This window comes from Hipposideros armiger, unplaced genomic scaffold, assembly GCF_001890085.2.
Source record: "Hipposideros armiger isolate ML-2016 unplaced genomic scaffold, ASM189008v1 scaffold_1058, whole genome shotgun sequence".
Classification (NCBI taxonomy): Eukaryota; Metazoa; Chordata; class Mammalia; order Chiroptera; family Hipposideridae; genus Hipposideros; species Hipposideros armiger.
The window spans coordinates 90,305-110,534 of NW_017732408.1; the positions used below are offsets into that span (position 1 = coordinate 90,305).

The 20,230-nt window shown below is 37.4% G+C and overlaps 1 pseudogene; it reads right to left on the reverse strand.

Moving 5' to 3' along the window:
* Window positions 1-7,009: 7,009 nt before the first annotated feature.
* Window positions 7,010-7,651, reverse strand: LOC109376174 (NADH dehydrogenase [ubiquinone] 1 beta subcomplex subunit 4 pseudogene; annotated as a pseudogene).
* Between the last annotated feature and the right edge of the window lie 12,579 nt (window positions 7,652-20,230).

Here is a 20,230-nt window from a genome sequence, read left to right on the forward strand (position 1 = left end):
TTGATCTTGGACTTCGCAGCTGTGAGAAAATAAACTTCTGTTGCTTATGCCACCCAATATGGTTTTTTTTTATGGCAGCCCATGTTGACTGAGACAAAGAAATAGTTATAGAAATGACCATATATACACATACATAAATAAATACTAATATAATAGTTGCAGTGAAATAAGTATCAATATGGTTCCATGTAGATTTAGATATACAGCTCCATATCATTAAATACAGTTGCAGTTTAAGTCTTCAGCTGGTAAAAGTTAATCTCTCTGTTTAGCCCATTTGGAAAAGGTATTCCCTTTCGGCAGACTGTTGAATAAGTCAAAGACATAACAGAAACAGTGTTGACCTCATTAACATAAGCTCCTTTCTCCTGTTTATAACTTGGTCATAAATCTTCATAGCTGCTCAGTAAGAAAACGGTTTGGATGATAATACTCAGATGGGGTGGTATTTGCAGGTCAGTGAAGCCAGGACATGTGTCCCTCTACCAAAGAGCTTTAAAAGTGCTAATCTCAGTGAAAACACTACTACTTTAAAAATTATTAACACATCAAGACTTCTTGATAGAAGAGAATATAAGTATACAGAATATAGAAGAAAGAGATGCTTCTTTATACATCTTAGTCAACCTAAAACAAGTTTACTCACACATCCCCTTGATTCTAAAATGTAATCAATTGTAAGGCTTACCTTAGATTCAAATTAGCTTTTGGCAACACACACACACACACACACACACACACACACACACACACAGTAATGAAGAGGAGGGAAATGTTTCCTTTTTGAATTTGCTCTTGTGGTCTCTGAAGTACTGGTAAGGTAGGCTGCACATACACAGCTGCTTAGGTAATATGGTTAGACAAAACATAGGTCACCGAGGAGTAAAAATGAATTGAAAAGTAGTAGTCTAGATGTGGCTATTTCTTCTTTAATCAACAATGTCTCATTAGCAATAGTAACTTCAGTTTAATTTCAAAGATACATTGAATGCACTCTCCAGAGCATCCTATATCTTTTCATATTGGTTAAATACCTACATTCAATATTCTATGGAATCTAAGCAAGTTTCTAAATTAAGAAATGACTTCTAAAATTTGATGAGTATATGCGTACAAGTTAGAGTCCAGAATTAATTGAAATTAACTATGAAGTATGAAAACTACTGCAATAAAAAAATACAGTACTTTATTTATTTATTTGTTTGTTTTTTTAATTCCTTCAATTTTTTTTTATTGTTAGTTTCAGGTGTACAGAACAATGCAATAGTTATCGTTTTTACCCTTTGCACGGAAACAACCTCCTCCCCCATCTACTGCCCTCCCACCCCCAATATCATATGCCCTCCCACCCCCGATATCATACTTATCTATTACAATTCCATTGACTACATTCCCACACTCTACTCCATGTCCCGTGACTATATGTATATATAATTATAGTTGACATACATTATTATTCAACCTCAGCTTCAGAAATACAGTGCGGTGGTCAGGCCTTTACATCCACTATGAAGTGGTACAGTACTTTAGAAGCAAACGAGGATCACCTTCACATAGTAATCAATGTCACTGTCACTAAGGGCGGGTGGAGCAGATCTGGTCCTCTGTGCCTCATCTTTAAACAGTTGTTCTAAAAATGTCAGACATGAGCCTAGTAGAAATTATATATCTTACTCTGTTAACAGCAACAGCATGAGAGGAACAAGTTAAACAAGAAAGCAATCTAAGACATCCAGATGGTGAAATTTTCTACAGAATAGCCAGCTGAGTCTGCTGAACAAGTACATGTTTTTGGGGGGAATGGGGGTGGGGAAGGGAGGAGGTAGGGTGCATGGGTTCCAATGAAAAGCTATTAAGACACAACGACCAAATGTACCATGTGGACCTTAATTTTGAACACACCAACATTAAAAGGCATTTAAAAGCTAATAGAGGAAATTTAAATATGGATAGAATATTAGTTAATATTAAGGACTTAGGGGTGATAACAATGGTTAAGCAGGTGGTTAAATAGGAAAATGTCTTTATTTTTGGAGAATGCCTTCTAAAGTATTTAGGGATGAAATATCATAAAATTCATAATTTATTTGAGATATTTCAGCAAAAAATATATAAAGCAAATATGGTAAAAGTACACAATTATTAAATTTAGCTGATAAATGTATGTGTGTTCATTATGCTATTCTTTCTTTTCCATAGATTTGAAAGCTTCTTAATGAAAAGTTAAAGCAAATGAATCTGAGTTGACAACTAAGTTGTATTACAAAGGTGACATTATTTTAGTGTTTTTAAAACATTGACAAGAAAAATACATAAATTCACTGGAAGATCTATTGTTTGGTATTATTTAATACTATTATCTATATTATCTAATATTATATCTATTATTGATTTGATAAATAATTATTATAAAATGTAAATTCCAGCTTTATTTTCTAGTTGATTTATCTTGTAAAAGTAACTTAACAGCTGGGTACATCAGTAAATTAGGAGGAACGTAACTCTTCCTCAAAAGGTTTTTGTAATGTTTTATAAACTATATGCTGCAATGCAAATGCTACTTATAATCATAAGATGAGTTCTGCATCTATGCTTGCCTTAGTTTATTTTCTAATTTCAATGAACAAGTTCCCTCTTAACTTAGAAGTAGAAATATATCCCTAGATTCGCAACTGCAAACTTTCATATTCAAATGCATTTCCTATTTTTCTGTCATCTGGCAAGGAAAGAAATGATAGTACCTTATTTCTAATAAAAGCTAACATATGCATGCACACTTATAGAGTAATTTGCAGTTATTGAAGATAGTTAACTCAGTATACACTTTAATTTCTCCCTAATTCACCTTACATCCTTCCTGAATACTGTAAAGATAAGAGACCAACATTATTAAATCAAAAGAGATAGTGTTTTCTACAGCTTACTGAGGCATCTGACTAAAGGAAATGCTAAGGTCCAGTTATAAAACCCCATACTTTGCAGGTTTTAATGATACCAAGCGGGTTTAACTTCTAAAAATTCTAAATCTCCTTATCAGTCTCTGCTATAGTTGTTTGAACCATATCTCCTTTTGTTGCATCAAGATGAATTAATTTTTACAACTAATCATGTAGGAACTGACAATACAAGTGAGCAAGTTTATCAGAAATTCATTTTTCTTCCAGATATATGTACCCAGCCCTTAATATTATTACCAGTATTTTTTTAAAAAGTAAATTACCAAATCATAGACAACTAAAACACATTGCAATGGAAAATTAAAAATGTAAAGTTACAATGAATCACCAAGGCCATTAGAAACTTAGAATTCTTAAATTTAAGGTGTGATGTTGGTCTAGGCAGTACAGAAAACATAATGGCTACAATATATGCATGGAGATTGAGCTTTGTGTTTGTGAAAGTTTCAGGTACTTTTGCTCCTCTGATTAGAGTTAGTAAAGATCTTATACTCGTCCAGAATGAGTGTCCCTCTCCCAATTCCCAATGAGCCAAGCAAAGCATGTTAAAGAGATCTCTCCGGTAAGTGGGGCACAGCAAGCCCTCACCTCCAACAGACTACAATGCTCATCATGCTCACTGCTGCCTTGGGCAAGCAGCCTAGATGTTGATTAGAAGGCAAAGCAGCCTAGATGCCAGCAAAGAAGGCCTGAAAAAGCCACCTACATAACCATCTTAAGTCTCCCATAATACCAGGAAGGCATGGAGAAGATTTGGAAAAGTTCCTATTGCCTATGCCATCCCCCTGCCCAAGAGGGGTACAGACTTAGCTAAGACTTTAGAATATCATTTCCTATCAGACATTTGCTACAAGAGGATCTCATAACAGGGGGTGTAGGATGCTCAATACAAATCCAGGAGCCAGGGAGATAATGCCATTGAGCATTAAAGGGTACATGAGCACTGAGATGGGCCACCTACCTGGTCAGCACGTATCTTAGCAGCTGGGAGCAGTTATGGTGCAGTAAGTAGGAGCAACAGAGCCTGTTGAGCACAAGCTCCTGGGAGAAGCAGCATCTCAGCAGAGGCCAGTAGGACGCAAGGGGGAAGGGCAGCCTGCAAAGCAGATGCTTCCTCCTTGTTGCTATGGAATTTCTCACTCCCTATCCACACATTGTCCTGAGAAAGAAGAGGAGGGGAGAACATTTGAGGGAGGCACATGCTCTGATTGGGATTTTAAATTGACTTAGCAAATGGAGTCCAATTGTGGAGCAATACATCGACCTTTCTGCACATTTCAGTTTTGCCTATAAATTTCAATCTCACTACAAACCATTCAGAACATAGTGCCTGCTACTCTGCTTCAGACTCATGGATAAAGATGGAGAACTCAAAACTGCTAATAAAGAGCTGGATTCTTTCAGATTTTCTTCAGCTTGATATTTACCAGGTATACTTCCCCTTGATCTAGCTTCCCTGGCTTTTGAGGCTATGTTAAATTGTCAGTGTCTGCCATTTTAACATGTTTTAGCACAGCAGGCTTGTGAAATGTGGCAGCTGGAAGCAGGTGTGAGATGGAAGCAAGGTCGGCCAGCTTCTGAGAGAGAAACCAACATTTTCCCAGTGAGGGATTTAAAGGCACACGTGCATTGCCACCTTCAGACAAGAGCAAAACCAGGAAACCATTCTGACCCCAGTACTCAGAAAAGGGAAGTAGGGTGAAAAACAATCACGAACAAATGCCACAAAAGAATGACATCCTCTGTTCGCATCAGTGGGGTGAGGAGAAGGAACATGACAATAAGGAAAGCTCAGAGGTAAACAAGACAGGTAAGGAGTATAGTAGGATTGAATCATACACAGCAACCGAGAAGATGGCATGAAAGAAAATGCTGTACTTAGGCAATTACCTGGACTGAGAAAAGAAAGAGGGGGGCATTCTTTTAAATGGCTCTAAATTTTATAACCCCCCTTTTTTTTGTGGCCAGACAGAATTTTAACTGATTGACCTCAAAGAGTTTTCTTTGAGTTACTGCCTATGACAATACATCTCCTTAGACCTCTCCTTAAGTATTTACGTGAATGTGTGCATGTGTGTTTGTGTGTGAGTCTGCTTAGGTTTACATGTGTGTGCACATATGCATGTATGTGTGCATGTATGAGTGTGTGTGTGTATGTGTGTGATATAAACAGTAGCTATAATAGCCTACATATCCCCAGTGGTTAAAAGATATTTTTTAAATCATTGCTAATCCAAACAATATTCCTTACAAAGTACCGAGAGCAGGATACCAGATTAAGGTGTGATTGTAACAAGCAGAATCAAATAATAGGATTTTACTAACATCTGGCATTGACCACTTACACACAAATTGACTTTTAGAAAAAAGACATTGAAAATAATTTTTCTACATGTAAAAGCAGTTTGCAGAGTAAATCACCATGATATCACAGTAAATTCACCAAGATATCAGATCTGACATTGTATTAATAGTTGAAGCAAGTGACCTATTCTCACACCACACACCCTTGTTTTGGTAAGATTTATTTCTCTAAAAGCCCTAGACCATTTTTGCTCACATCAGTTTGTATTTCATTGACTCATGGGGTTCTAATCTCTTCTCTTCCTGACTTCTTACCTTTCACTCAAGCCTTGAATCTAAGTCCTGAAATATTCCTGAGGACTTCACGCCTAGGCATGATATGCAGTGGCCCCCATAATCACACCATTTCTGACCACTTTGGGTCAGAAGCCCCTTCAGCTCAGCAGCAAAATTTAGCAAGACTGTCTAATCCCTTGCAAAAGGGACAGGGGCATGAGATTTCTGCCAGTACTAACCACCAAGTTGACTTCTCAGTTTATTTCTGTGCTGAACAAAGCTTTAGAGTCCAGATTCTCAAATCAATATCCTTTAGCAACATCTCCACTATCAATAGGTTTGAATTTTATAATTGCTAACACAGTTGGCAAGGCTAGTTCATTCATTACTAAAAAATACAATAAAACAAAACAATAACAAAAAATTATATTGAATACCTCTTATGGGTTGGAAACAGTGATAGGGATATAAGCCTATTTCAGAAGCAAAGTTGATATTTGTCTATACAGTAGTATTTGGAACCATCATCTGCCCCAAATAGGTCTATTTTTTTTTCCTGCTACTGTGCCTGGATTGCCTACCTTTAGATCTGAAAGAAAACAGACTGTCAGCAAGAAAATATTCATTCGATTTATTATCAGCAAAAACAGAGAAAGAAGGTAACAAAATAAGTGAAACTGTGAAAATAAAATATATACTAAATTACCATTCACTTGTAAAGCATACAAAGACTAACAGAGTTTATCATCTATGGTCAAACCTGTCTGAAAGAATTATTAAAGGATATACCTCATCAAGAAAAATTTGAAAAAGGTACAAACTTTCAGTTATAAAATAGATAAGTCATGGGGCTGAAATGTAAAGCATGGTAACTATAGTTAATAATGTTGTATTGACTATCTGGAAGTTGCTAAGAGAGTAGATCTTAAAAATTCTCACTGCAAGAAAAAAACTGTAACCATGCATGGTGGTAGATGTTAACTAGGCTTATTATGGTGATCACATTGGTGCTTACAATATATACAAATACCCAATTGTTATGTTGTACACCTGAAACTAATATAATGTTATATGTCAATTATACCTCAATAAAAAAAGGAAGAAATTTGAACCCTAAGAAGTAAGGAAGGATGGTGAGCACAGAAATTTATCAAATATTTCAGTAACTTTAATTGATGCAATATTTAAAAAACAATATTCTGCATTAAAAATAAAAAGTAAAACAAAATTCTAAGTAAAACAAACACATTGGGGGAATTATTTGACAAGAGAGGTAAAGCATATTGGGTTTTACGTTCAGGAGTAGGAAAAAATAGAAGAAACACCCATACTAGTTAAAGATGACTCTAACTGGGGTTCAAATTTGAATTACTTTGGAAGACATTATTTAATAAGTAAACACTGAAATTCCTTCTCCCCAAAATTGTTACATATAAGTGTAAAGACAACGAATTTTTTATAATCTTCAGAATTTCTTCTATGTTGTTCAATCATTCTTTTTTTAAATCATTCATAGAAGGTTTATTTAAATAATACATATAGTCATCATTGCCAGACTTAATATGAGACGTTAATTGTTCTATCCAATTTTCCTTCCCGGATAAGTTTTCCTTTCTTATCTCTGTCAGTTTTGAAAACATAATACCAGAAGAAGAGAGGCCCAATTCCAACCAATGCTCCTAAGAGCGAGGTCTTGGAGGTGGGTCCGAAATTGCGATAGACATTTGCTGATCTTGCATAGGTCCAACGAGTCAAGGCAGAGTCTTCGATGAGCCCGTGATGGTTGGGGTCATTGTACTGAAGCAGGTACTCCCTTTTAAGCCGGGATCTTATGGCCAGCTGCTCGGCTTGCGCTTTCCGGGTTTCCGGAGATATGTCGTATTCAGCTGGGTCGAGGGTAGGGGGCAAGGTGGCCAGGTGTGATGGCTCGTACTTGGGTAACTTCATCTTGGGAACCGGACGCTCAACTGCCCGTTCAATCATCCTTATCTGCTGTTTCTCATCAGAACATGGTGAAGTTAAATCTGTGAACTCACAAACAACTTGTAACAAACCTGACCACTCTCTATGCTTAAGGGTTGTATGGCAAAATGCCACTACTACTTCCCATTTTCAAAAATTTGGTCCCAGCTTGAGGGGATCCAAAAAAGATATTACTAAGACTGATGTCAACTAGTTTACTACCTATGAGTAAGAGAAATATAATAAAAGCAAAAGTAAGCAAAAGAGACTTCATCGAACTAAAAAGCTTCTGCACAGCAAAGGAGAACATCAACAAAACAAAAAGACAACCTACAAAATGGGAGAGTATACTTGCAAATTATATATCTGATCAGGGGTTGAAATCCAAAACATATAAGAAATTCATACAACCCAATAATAATAACAACAAAGCAAAATCTGATCAATAAAATGGGCAGAGCACATGAAGAGACATTTCTCCAGAGAAGTCATACAGATGGCCAACAAACATATGAAAAGATGCTCTATATCACTAATCATCAAGGAAATGCATATAAAATCACAATGAGCTATCACCTCACACCAGTCAGAATGGCTATAATAAAAAAGTCAACATATAGCAAGTGTTGCCAAAGATGTGGAAAAAAGGAAACCCTTGTGCACTGTTGGTGGGATTGCAAATTAGTGCAGCCACTGTGGAAAACGGTATGGAGGTTTCTCAAAAAACTAAAAATATATCTACCATATGACCCAGCAATTCCACTTCTGGATACTTATTCTAAGAAAACAAAAACACTAATTTGAAAATATATATACATGCTTATGTTTATTGCAGCATTATTTATAATAGCCAAGTTATGGAAGCAACCTAGATGTTCATCAATAGATGAATGGATAAAGAAGATGTGATACACACCACACACACACACACACACACACACACACACACACACACAGAAACAGAGAGAGGAATGAAATAACAAAGAATGAAATCCGCCATTTGTGACAATGGTTGGAACTAGAGGGTATACTGCTAAGTGAAATGTCAGAGAAAGACAAAAGCACATGCTTTCACTTACATGTGGAATTTTAAAAAATCAAAACAAACAAAACAAAAACAGACCCATAAAAAGAAAGGCAAAAACTGATGATTGCCAGAGGGCAGAGGGGTGGAGGGATGGGTGAAAAAGATAAAGGAAATATAGTTAATATAATAATAGTGTGATAACTTTGCAAGGTGACAGATGATTACTAGATTTAGTGTGGTGAGCACATCATACGTTATATTAATGTTGAATTGCTATGTTGTACACCTGAAACTAATATAATATTATATACCAACTATATTTTTAAAATATTATAAAAATGGTTTTGGTCCCAGGATACCTATGCCTAAAAACTATCCAGGCCCCAAAGAGTTTTGTTTATATGGGTTATATTTGTCACTATTTACTATATTAGACATTAAAAGTAAAAAACTTCAAAACTAAAAGCAACAAAAGAACAAGACAAACAAAGAACAAAAACTCATAAACACAGACAACAGCTTAGTGGTTACCTGAGGGTAAGGGGGGCAGTAGTGGTAGATGAGGGTAAATGGGGTCAAATATATGGTGATGGAAGGAGAGCTGACTCTGGGTGGTGAACACACAATATGATATATAGATGATGTATTATAGAATTGTACACTTGAAACATATATAATTTCACTAACCATTGTCACCCCAATAAATTTAATTTAAGAAAAATAAAAGAAAATAAAACTTCAAACATTCATTCCTTTGTGTATAATGAATGATAAATCCATATTTTAAGAAAATGACATATTTTTATAACAAAATAATTAAATGTATATAAAGAAAAGTATTTTATTACAAAGGTGGCAATGTTTTATGTTTTTGTAAATCTCTTAAAGTCTGGCTTAATAGAAACAGCTGGGTTCTCACATAGGGGTCTATATTTAACATGTTGAGAGGTGTCACTTGCTGAAGTATATGAAAAATATCTAACTTCACACAGATATATACTTATACTTGAGGAAAGGAGGAATATTTTATTAGCCTTTTTCAGATAATTGTAGATATTACTTTTTGAAACTAAACCAAATCTCAATTGGAAGTTGTTGGGGTTTTTTCTAATTTAGTTACAATACGGAATTTTAAATCAGTAAGTGAACATTTATACTGTATTACATTAAAATCACCTTTCTACTCCACACTGGCTTTTATAATCATACATAATTTTGTCACATTATATATTGATACTTATACATTGGTTTACTGAGTTATACAAATCTCCACACACTTCACAATACAATATCAAAAAATCACATTTGTTAATATCATCATTGAGCTCATCAGAAAAATTTTAAGAACTGGGAAATTTTCAAGCTCATGAGGGTAGATAAAAGTTTTCAAAGTTTAAAATTTTCACCTGAAATTTCCAATTTATCCTTGGCAACACATAGAGTAGTTTGTTTTCTTGAATTAACATTTTTAGTTAAATACCTGTCAAATGCACAAATCTGAACAACCATAGTTTTGTATCAGTGGCTCTTTCAAGAAAAAAATCGTATTCTGTGCCAAAAGCCAGTAGCTCAGCCTACAACTCAATTTCATACTTCAAACTTCAATATAAGGCAAAAATGTTTCATGTCTACTTCCCATTTTGTCACACAAAATATTAACAAGATGTTTACTCGAGAGTCAATATTTAATAAAACTAATAAAGTATATTGCTTCAGTAAAGAGATTTTTAAGAGAAAGTGGGTTTGTTTGTTTTCACTCTGAAGACTACAATGACTACTCTTCAGTTTGGTGCCACTGCCTTGATACATGTTAAGGTGCCAGAAGTTTTACCCACCATTGCTTTTACACCGTTACTGCAAATGTCAATACCTTGTAAAAGGCAAGTGGTGTCTTCATCATCATGAAAATAGTTTTGGTCTTGCAGACCCTCTGCATGTGTTTGGAGACTACCAGGGATCGATGGACCACACTTTGAGAACTGCTGTCCTTACAAGCAGTAAGCTTTTATAAAAATTTGTTGAATGAAGAGAGAAGCTATACATATGGAATGCTTCAAATGTTTTCAGGATAACCCACCAAATTTGCCTGAATAAGTGACACTTTCTCACCTATACATATGTCCTAGGACCTATGCAGTAGAGCCCCAAATTGGGCTAGTGAAGTGATTGTCAGAGAAAGGAGATACGAGGAACCAAGGGGTCTTTTGACAAAATTGGCAGATTTTTAAAAAAAGAAAATCAAAGAATCCACATGAGCCTTTGAAATCAGAGGAGCTGAAGAAACAGCCTTTTCTAAAAGGGCCTTTTCCATTGTCTAAAAGGTACTTTAAAATATTTCAGCATGGAATGGATGGGAGAAGTGGATGGAGATAGTCTCAGAGACACAGAGGAAGAACTGAGGGTTGCTAGTTGGGAGGGGGTGGGGATGAAGGAGAAGGGGAAGGGATGAGACAATACAAATGGGTAATTGTAATATGGCCGCAGGGATAGAAAAAGACAGTCCGAGGAATACAATCAATAATGTTGTAAGTATTTCTTAGGGGGCCAGATGGACCCATGTCCTTTTGGGAAGTCCACTTCATAGTTAATGTAGAGGCCTGACCACCGCATTGTATTTCTGAAACTGATGTTGAATAATACTGTATGTCAACTATAATTATATATACATATAACCTCGGGACATGGAGTAGAGTGCGGGAACGGATTCAATGGAATTGTAATAGATAAGCATGATATCGGGGGTGGGAGGGCAATAGATGGGGGGAGGGGGGTTGTTACTTTGTGAGGGTGAAAAGGGTAACTATTGCATTGTTCTGTACACCTGAAACTAACAATAAAAAAAAATATTTCAGCATGGGTGGTGTGTTATAGTCACAGGTTAGTGTTCATGTGTATCCTAATGTGCAATTGGTTAACATTGGATGTATTCTAGTTAGGATACTCACTACAGAGTGTTTAGTTAGCATCTGAAAGAATACTCAAGAGTCCATGCTCTAGAGAGCTACTAATATCAAGTGTCTTGAAGGCTTTACCATCACTAAAGGATTTTATAATTAGCATAGTTTTTCATTGGTGAAATGAGTTCAAGACTGGCAGAGTGTCATATAGGCACCTCTGTCTTTGCTGGACATAGTGTAAGGATCCGAAGACAATGGCAGCCTACAACCTTCAGAAGGGGTACCCTGAGCCTAGCACACTGGCTTCTGTGTTCAGATTCAAAATGATTCTAAAGCTAAAACGCTTTCACATCTGCCTGGGATGATCCTTTTGCTCAAAGTTGGTAGAATGCCTCAAAAAGACAGAGAACCAAGATTTCATTGAACTAAAAAAAATTTTTTTGCTATGTTTTTAATACTTATTTCTTACCTGTTAATAAGAGTTTGTATATGTGGCAGAATTCAGTATGAGGCTTGCCTTCATAACAACCCACCTAGTAGCAAGGCTGTTGAGAAGGAAACCCAAATTCTTCATTTATCTTAAGCTGAAAAGCTTTTTCTAGTTACAAAAAAAAAATTAACAGCTGGGAAAGACCAAAATCATTTCATAACAGAGGCTAGGATAAAGGAGTAAAGAAAAAAAAAGCAGGAAAAAAACAAACAAACAAAGTAAGAGGCAGATAACAATTGAATTAGAGAAGCAGCTAGATAACCAGACAACATTTTCAACTGGAGGCATAAAGTACCCATGCAGGGAAGGATTAACATTGCCCAAAGATAGGTTTATCTTTCCCTTTTGGCTCCTAGGATATAATCTCTAAGCCTTTGGGAATGCCCTGCCTGATAAGATTGCCTGTTTACACACTTGGGGCATGCCAGATAGTCTATGCTAGAACTGTAAATTACAGTAACATAGGTTTCTATGAAGGGGCTAGAGTCTAAGGTAAGACACAATGGTGTTCAACCATGCCTGCATGACTGAGTTCCAATAAAACTCTGGACACCAAGGCTGGGGTGAGCTTCCCTGGGTGTCAAATTATCTGTGTATATCATCACAAATTGTTGCTGGGACAAGTCAACGCTGTCCATGTCCACACAACTCCTCTGAGGAATAATAACTGGGAACTCCTTGCTTGCAACTCTCCCAGACCCTGTCCTATGCCTCCCTTCCCTTGGCTGATTGTAATCTGAATCTTTAACTGTAACAAACCAGAACTGTGATTATAACAGTTTTCAGTGATTTTTGTGAGTCCATCTAGCAAAAGATTGAACCTGAGAATGACCTTGATTATCCCTAAACTTGCAACTAGTGTCAGTAGTGAGGGTATCTTGAAGACTTCTGAAGTTTGTAGTACCCAAATAAGAAATCATTTTATTTCTCTAGAAATGAAAATGGGATTAAAGGTAGCTCAGCTTTAGAGTAGGGAGAGAGAGAGAGAAAGTACACAAATCTTCTTCAGAAACTGGAGTGAAAGAAGGGTCTAAAGAGTAAAAGAACTGAAAACAGAAAGAAAAAATGTAATACTTTAAACCCAAACTAAAATTGGGTAACATGGATTACTACGTTGAATTCACCTCAGTCATGTGTAGATGGGATCCTGAATTTCCCTCATATCTTTTTTTAACTTAAATTAATTGTGGGAGCAAAAGTGTAAAGGGTGGCCAGAGTGGGGACTGCTGCCAGATGGTAGAGCAAAGGGGCTCCAGAGTCATGGTCCTTGCTGGGAACAGTTCCTTCTTTAATCCTGGAAGATGGCAGCATGCAGTTACATGCAGAACCTCAGTGGAGGAGGGACAAGGAACTGGCTTTCTGCCAATCTGATGATAAGAAAGCTGCCTTTACCGCCACATCTCAGACAGCGCCTAAATTCACACTTTATGTAATGGCAAAACAGAATGACAAGTCAAAAAAGGAAGGCCAGAGCCCTGAGGGCCTCAGCATGGCCAGGGTATACATTTCAAAGTGAGAGGTGTTTGGGAAACATGATGTTTGCAACATCCTGAACGTGAGAGTTATATAACAACCCAAAGAACAAAGCATCAATTTATTTCCCCTTCAGGATATTCTGTTTTCCTCTCAACAGCTTATGTGTACTGTACACACCAGCTGATGAAGGACAGGTAGGTGGGTTTCAGTAACCTGTTTTCTTGAAAGTTGAGAAGGCAGCCGTATGCAAAGCAGCATCTGTTGCAGGCTATGGTGGCGTATTTCCAACGATGTTGCTCTGCATCATTACAGAGTGGTCCTCGGAAACGGAGGCATGCTTCAGCCATAAAAGGTCAAGCTCCCATCCCTTTCATTTTAGAATCCACTCTCCTTTCCACAAAGGCAAGGCCCTGACCCCCTGGGAATACTTAACATGTCACAACAGGCTATTTTCAAGAACCATGTGTTCCAGAGCTAAACAAAAAACTTGGAAAAATCATTGGTTTGGCCCATCTGAGCTTCTGCTCTCTGCAGCGATTTCAAAAGACCCATGGTGGCTAGTGTATCCCTGCTTGATCTTCACATCTATGCTATCTTCAACCTCTCCACCTCAATTAACTCATTCAACAAGCATTTTCTAAGTCATGAGGGAGCCCATCATGAAACTCCATTTTGCAAAGTTCCAAATTTGCAAATCAAAGAGAGTAGATTTTTGTTTCAGTGAAGAAGCAGGACTCTGCAATTTATGGATTATGGATCTGAACAGTTTCCCAAACCAGGTGATTCCTTGTCGTTTGTGATGCTGTGAGTGTTTTGAGTGTTTTTCATACATTGAGAGAACAGGCAAATGAGATGACACCTGGGCTCAGGTTGGAACCACCATGCTATGTAAATGTGTCAAATGACCCTTGATTTTAAGTAGCTTCGTCTAGTTTAGTAACAATTCATTTACCAAGAACATTTATAGAAAATATATTTTTCCATTGTTCCCTCATTTTAGACCACAGCTGGATTTTGCACCATTTCAGGAATCCAAAATATAACCAGAGATCTAAGTAGGACAGATCGATCTATTCATCTTTTCAAATGTTCATTTTCATGTAAAAGAATATTGATCATTGGGGATCAAATGGTGCAGAAGACTGTCCTGGTCTCAGCCCTCATGAAATTTAGCATTTCATGGGGAAAACAAAACCTAAGAAGGTATTCGGGGACACTTTCTAAATCATATAACCTCTTAAAGGGCAGTTGTGACTCATACTCATATATGCTTCAGTGACATCTCTAGAAAATTCTCTATCTTCATGTTTGTCAGAGATCTACTCTCAGATGTCTAGCAATTACTCATATTAAACTCAAAATCACCCATTTGCTTTATTGATAGGTCTTCATCAATTACTCCTCCATTCATTCTCTTCAGATGGCTATACTAGAGAGTGTCCAATTTTCATACTCTATTCCTGTAAGGTAAAGTCTCAATGCTATTATTGATTCTCACTTGACATTTAAGGGGCATATGAGCCCTGTTTTATCAACAGCCTTTTACTTTCTCATGAATATTTCCTGAGCAAGGCCTCTCCCCTGACATGCAGACAGAGAAGCATAAGTGTTTTTATCCATCATGTCTCAGCATTTAGTGTTTGTTACTTCACATTCACAGATTTCAATACAAATCTACAAACAGCAGTAGCCAGACCTTTTGTGGGGGAAAAAATCTATAGGAGGGGAAGCATTTTTATATTTAAGAACACTGTCAGTAGATCTCCTTAAAGAATATATTTTGGATCATTAAGAACTTCAGGAGAAGAAAATTTATAATAACATTTGGGGGATGGAGTACAAAGGGGATAAATGTAATAACCATCATTTTATGTAAATACAACAAAACTTTGGATTTATAGAACTGATAACATCAGGGAATTCATTTAATTTTATATAACTCAAGGTCTCAAACTTAAAGAATTCATCTGTTAAAGTTATTACTCTGTTAGACTAAGGGCCAGCAAGTTCATAAAATATGTGTGCCAGAAACCAGCCCTAAGTGGCAGGGCACAGACTGAAGTTTCAGCTGATGCAATATAGGAGGGAAAGATTTTCTCATAAATGGAAGGAGGTGGACTCACTTGCAACAATTTTCCTATTGTAAATAAAAAAAAAAGGAAACATGAGTTGCTCACTTTCACTGCAGTTGTCACTTATCAGAAAGCTATCATTGGTTGGACCAATGAAGGCAGCAGGTCCAGGAAATTCTGGGAATGTCGTCCAGGAGATTCTGGGAATGTCCTCCAGGAATACATGGAAGGAAGGTGAAATCATTCCACATATGACTGAACCCAGGTGAAGAGGATAACTTTGCACCAGACCTTGGGGTTGAGGGTAAAATGAAAAATAGCTGGTAAACCAAGATGTGAAGGCTAAAAATGGGGTGGAAAATGAGAGGAGCAAGAAGATGAAGTTCAAGTATTGTTAAAGGGAGAAACAAAGTAGGACAAAGGTGCAGGGCAGGGATTCCAGCTCCTTTACACTTTTTACTAATGTTTTAGCATGGTGCTAATTAGTCAGACATTGGGTCCGAGATGAGACAGCTGGCACACTCAAACTAGGGTAATTCGAGGAGGACATAATAAAGGAACTATTTACAAAGAAGTAGGCAGGATGCAGCAAAACTATAAGGAATAGTTCAATAACTTCCTGAAATAACAGCAGAATCACTATTACTCCTGGGTCCAGTGGAGTGAGATGAGGGAGTGGTCATTGATACTTAGAAGAAATGGTGATTAAAAGGCCACACTAAGACCCTGAAACCTTAGGTTGAGGAATACAGACAGCCTTGAAGCAACTTTTCAGAGAGGTAGATAGAAGAATATATAACAGTCTGCAATCTCCTCCTTCCAATCTCCTGCCAGGGCTCCCCACTGGCTGAACCAAACCAGAAGTCAGGAGTCATGGGAGGTTGCACAGAACAGGATACAGAAGGGTGGAGAATGAAGGCAGAGAATCCAGCTGAAGCTATTCGCCTTTAAGTAGCTGAACCCCATTAGAAAACCTGAATCATATGAAGGAAAATCAGCCCCAAATACATCAACCCAGGGAAGAAGGCTGGAGTCTCTGAAAGCCTCCAGGAGCAATGTTGGATTCAATCAGATCAATGCACTTCCTCAAACAGTTAATAAAATTTATTCTACATTCAATGCTGGAAACTGAAGAGATTGACATACTTCCTACTTCCAAAAATCTTTCAGTCTAGTTTGCTCATAGGATTAAACAAGTATTTGTTGACTTTCTAATATATGTTCAAACAGAGATATAGTGCATCTACACCTTCGAAGATATTACATGATAGTAAAAGAGTCATTGAAAACCTTAAAGAGTAGTAAAAGAGAATGTTATTAATTGTTAAATGATGTGGTATAAACTCAAAGAACATCATAAGCTCACAGAAGAGGAATAATACACGCAGAGGAAGAAACCATCAACAATTTCCAGACACTGTATCAGTTACTGGGCGCCAACACCGAAATAGCAGCATTTTGAAAGGTTACTTGGCAGGGTACGAATATTACAGTTTGTCTCAGTTACTTTCATCATAGATTTCATATGTTCCTTGAGATCACAACTAGGGTGTATAGTGCCTTTGTGCAAATTAAGAAAAATGGGTAGACCAACTAGGAACCTGCATCTCTTCTAGGGTGGAATCCGTCATATGCCAGGGCACTTGGCTTGGCAACCAGAGAGCTTGGGCTTCAGCTCCCATCTGTGCCCCTTGGCTGGGCCTTTTGTGTAAGACACAATCTGCATAATCAAAAAAGAAAGTTCTGTATTCATTTATTCATTCAAGAATTGGTTACTAAGTACGTATTATATACCAAGATCAGCATATGCTTTGCAATATTTTAGTTTTCCACTTGGGCTAGGGGTGACAATAAATTGCTACGGTTTGAGTAGGCCATAAACTAAACTCTGAGTTAATCCTAATTCAAATCCTTTCAATATAAAACTATTGGCTGCCAGAAACCAAAGAATAAAAGAAGCAAGAAGCTCAACAGGTCAACAAGATTAACAGTAAACTATAGTGCTGTTCCCTTGCAAAATCAGCACCTCCCTTCTGTGGCTAACTTCACTTTCCCATAAGGATATTCCCTAATTCTGAAACCATGAGCTACTTTGGGACCTTATTCTGTTCTCTCTCTCTCTCTCTCTCTCTCTCTCTCTCTCCCTGAGCCTGTCACAACCACTTTTTAAAACATACTTTGGACCTCTCCCCCATATAAATACAGTGTAGTGAAACACCCTGATGGGGTCCATCAGGCAACCAACTGAGAAAATTATGTTGGAGGCAAGAAATTCTACCATATGGGTTTCTTAACAATTCAATGGATTAGGAGACAGCAGGCTTGGACTTGACATCTGTCCATGGTACTAATTTGAACTGCATTGAGGAAAGATCTATCTGTGCATCAGTTCCCTCATCTAAATTACACACTTTAATTGGATCAGTAAAGCCTCCTTTTGTTCTAACTTTCTGTGGTTCTTGTGTGATTAGACAAAGAAACTGTGATTTTTTTCCATAGAGGGTGCCAGACTTTCTATTTTGACTATTCCCTTAGTGTGTCTGTATAGTGTTATCATTACTGCATCAAGCTCTGTCCCCAGTCTCCAAAATCAGACATCCCAATGCCATTTCCTCTATTTTTCCCAAAGCTGAACTTCTACTTCTGCAATGTCTATAATCCCCTTGGTGAAGGAGCTCTCCCTCTTGCCCTCTAAGCCACCTGCTAATCAGCATGTGATGGAGTGTCCCACCTGTACGATACCTCTTCCCTGCTAATAAATGACACAAATTAAAATGATCACACTTACCATATATTCCACTTGAGATTAAATAAGGGAATGTTTTATTCTAGTAAGTATCTTCCAGCTGTAGGAAGAAAATGTTAATCAGACATTAAAGATGCCAAGAAAAATAAATTCAATATGTAAATAGCTACTTTGAGTAATTAGCTATTTACTATTTAATAAATGCTAAATAAGATCTCCCAGTTCAGCACAACACTGGATAAAAAGTACTTAGAAGGGCACCATAATGGGTTAGTGTTGACAAGAGCCTACAGCCCCCCAAAAATATCTAGAAGTTTAATCAAGTTCTTGTGGAAGTAAGAGACCCAGCATCAGAACCAGAAACAAGTAGAACTGGTCTGGGTTGTAAGGGAAAAAGGTGATGGGACAGCTCTTTCACAGCTGACAGAGTGAGGGCATCAGATATACAGTCATCACAGAAACCTTTCCAGTTAACCTAACTGCTGAAGGAGCAGTGAATGAATTTGAACCTTGACAATGGATCATTACTTGGGTGTGAAAGGCAAGCTGTTAGGATCCTGAAACTTACTGGGTGCTATGGTTAATTTTACATGTCAGTTTAACTGAGCTAAGAAATACCCAGAGAGCTGGTAAAACATTATTTCTAGGTGTGTCTGTGAGGGTGTCTGGAAGAGATTATTAGCATTTGAGTCAGAAGACTGAGTAACGAAGGCATCATCCAATTTACTGAGGACACTAATAGAACAAAAAGGCAGGGAAAGGGCAAATTCACTCTCTCTGTGTTTGAACTTAAGACATTTACCTTCTCCTGCCCTTGAACATTGGTGCTCTTAGTTCTGAGGCTCTTGGATTCAGATCAGGACTTACACCCTCAGCCCCCCAATTCTCAGGCCTTCAGACTGGAATTAAATTACACCACTGGTTTCCCTAGTTCTCCAGCTTGCAGACAACACATCATGGGACTTCTTAGCTTCCATGACTGTGTAAGCCAATTTCTATAATAAATCTCCTTATATCTCTATCTGTAATCTATATCTATATCTATATCCTATTGGTTCTATTTCTCTGGGGAACTCTGACTAACACACTGGTGTTTTACATCACAAAATTGCAAATAAATTAACCAAAAACCGGAGCAGCTTAACAGAGATTTATTACGTGTGGAGGTGGGCTAGAAGGTTGGGAGGCATAGTCTTACTGGTGCATATTGACACAAAGATCTCACTGGAGATGAAGACCTGCTGTCTGAGAGTCACCTAAAGGGTGAAGAGCTGTGCCTTCAGTGATATCTCCAAAGCAGGACCCCCACAAGTGCTCCCTTCAAGAACCATTATCAGTGTCTAATAAAGTGTATAGCTCCGCAGTTGCTTGTGTGGCTGACCACAGAGCTAATATAAGTCTCTTTTGCTCCTCATATTCACTTCTCAGAAGAAGCACACAAAACAAACTAAACTAAACTAAGCTAATTACTTTCACTCCTTAAAACAACTGTATGTGTCACCTGACTAGAGCTAAGGGTACCATTTTGAAAAAGGATTTTCTGCCTTTGGGATTATGCTTACCCATTTTCCCATTATTTCCCTCCCCAGTCCCAAAGCTTTTTATTCAGAAACCATCATCTTACATCATGAAGTTGCATTCAACCTTATCTCCAGGTATGCAACAAGAAAGCTGGGGAGACAGTATGTATAGTGGTTGCACTCAGACTGCAGAGCCAAGGTGCCATGGAGTAATTTGCTGAACTTTTGTCTGGGACCTGTGAGTGCAAGATAAATAGATGCAATTACAGTATCTACTTCCCAGATCTGTTAGGGGGATAAAAAGAGTTTATACATATGACGTACTTAGAACTGTGCCTCCTTGGCACAGAGTAGGCAATTAGTATTAGTTACTATTGTTTTTTTTATTTTTATCATTTATAAAAGAATTGTTATTCATTATAAAAATTTTGAAAACTAGAAAAAAGAAAACAATGAGACCCATGTCTATTCCTAACATCCAAAGATATTCATTCATTCTCAAT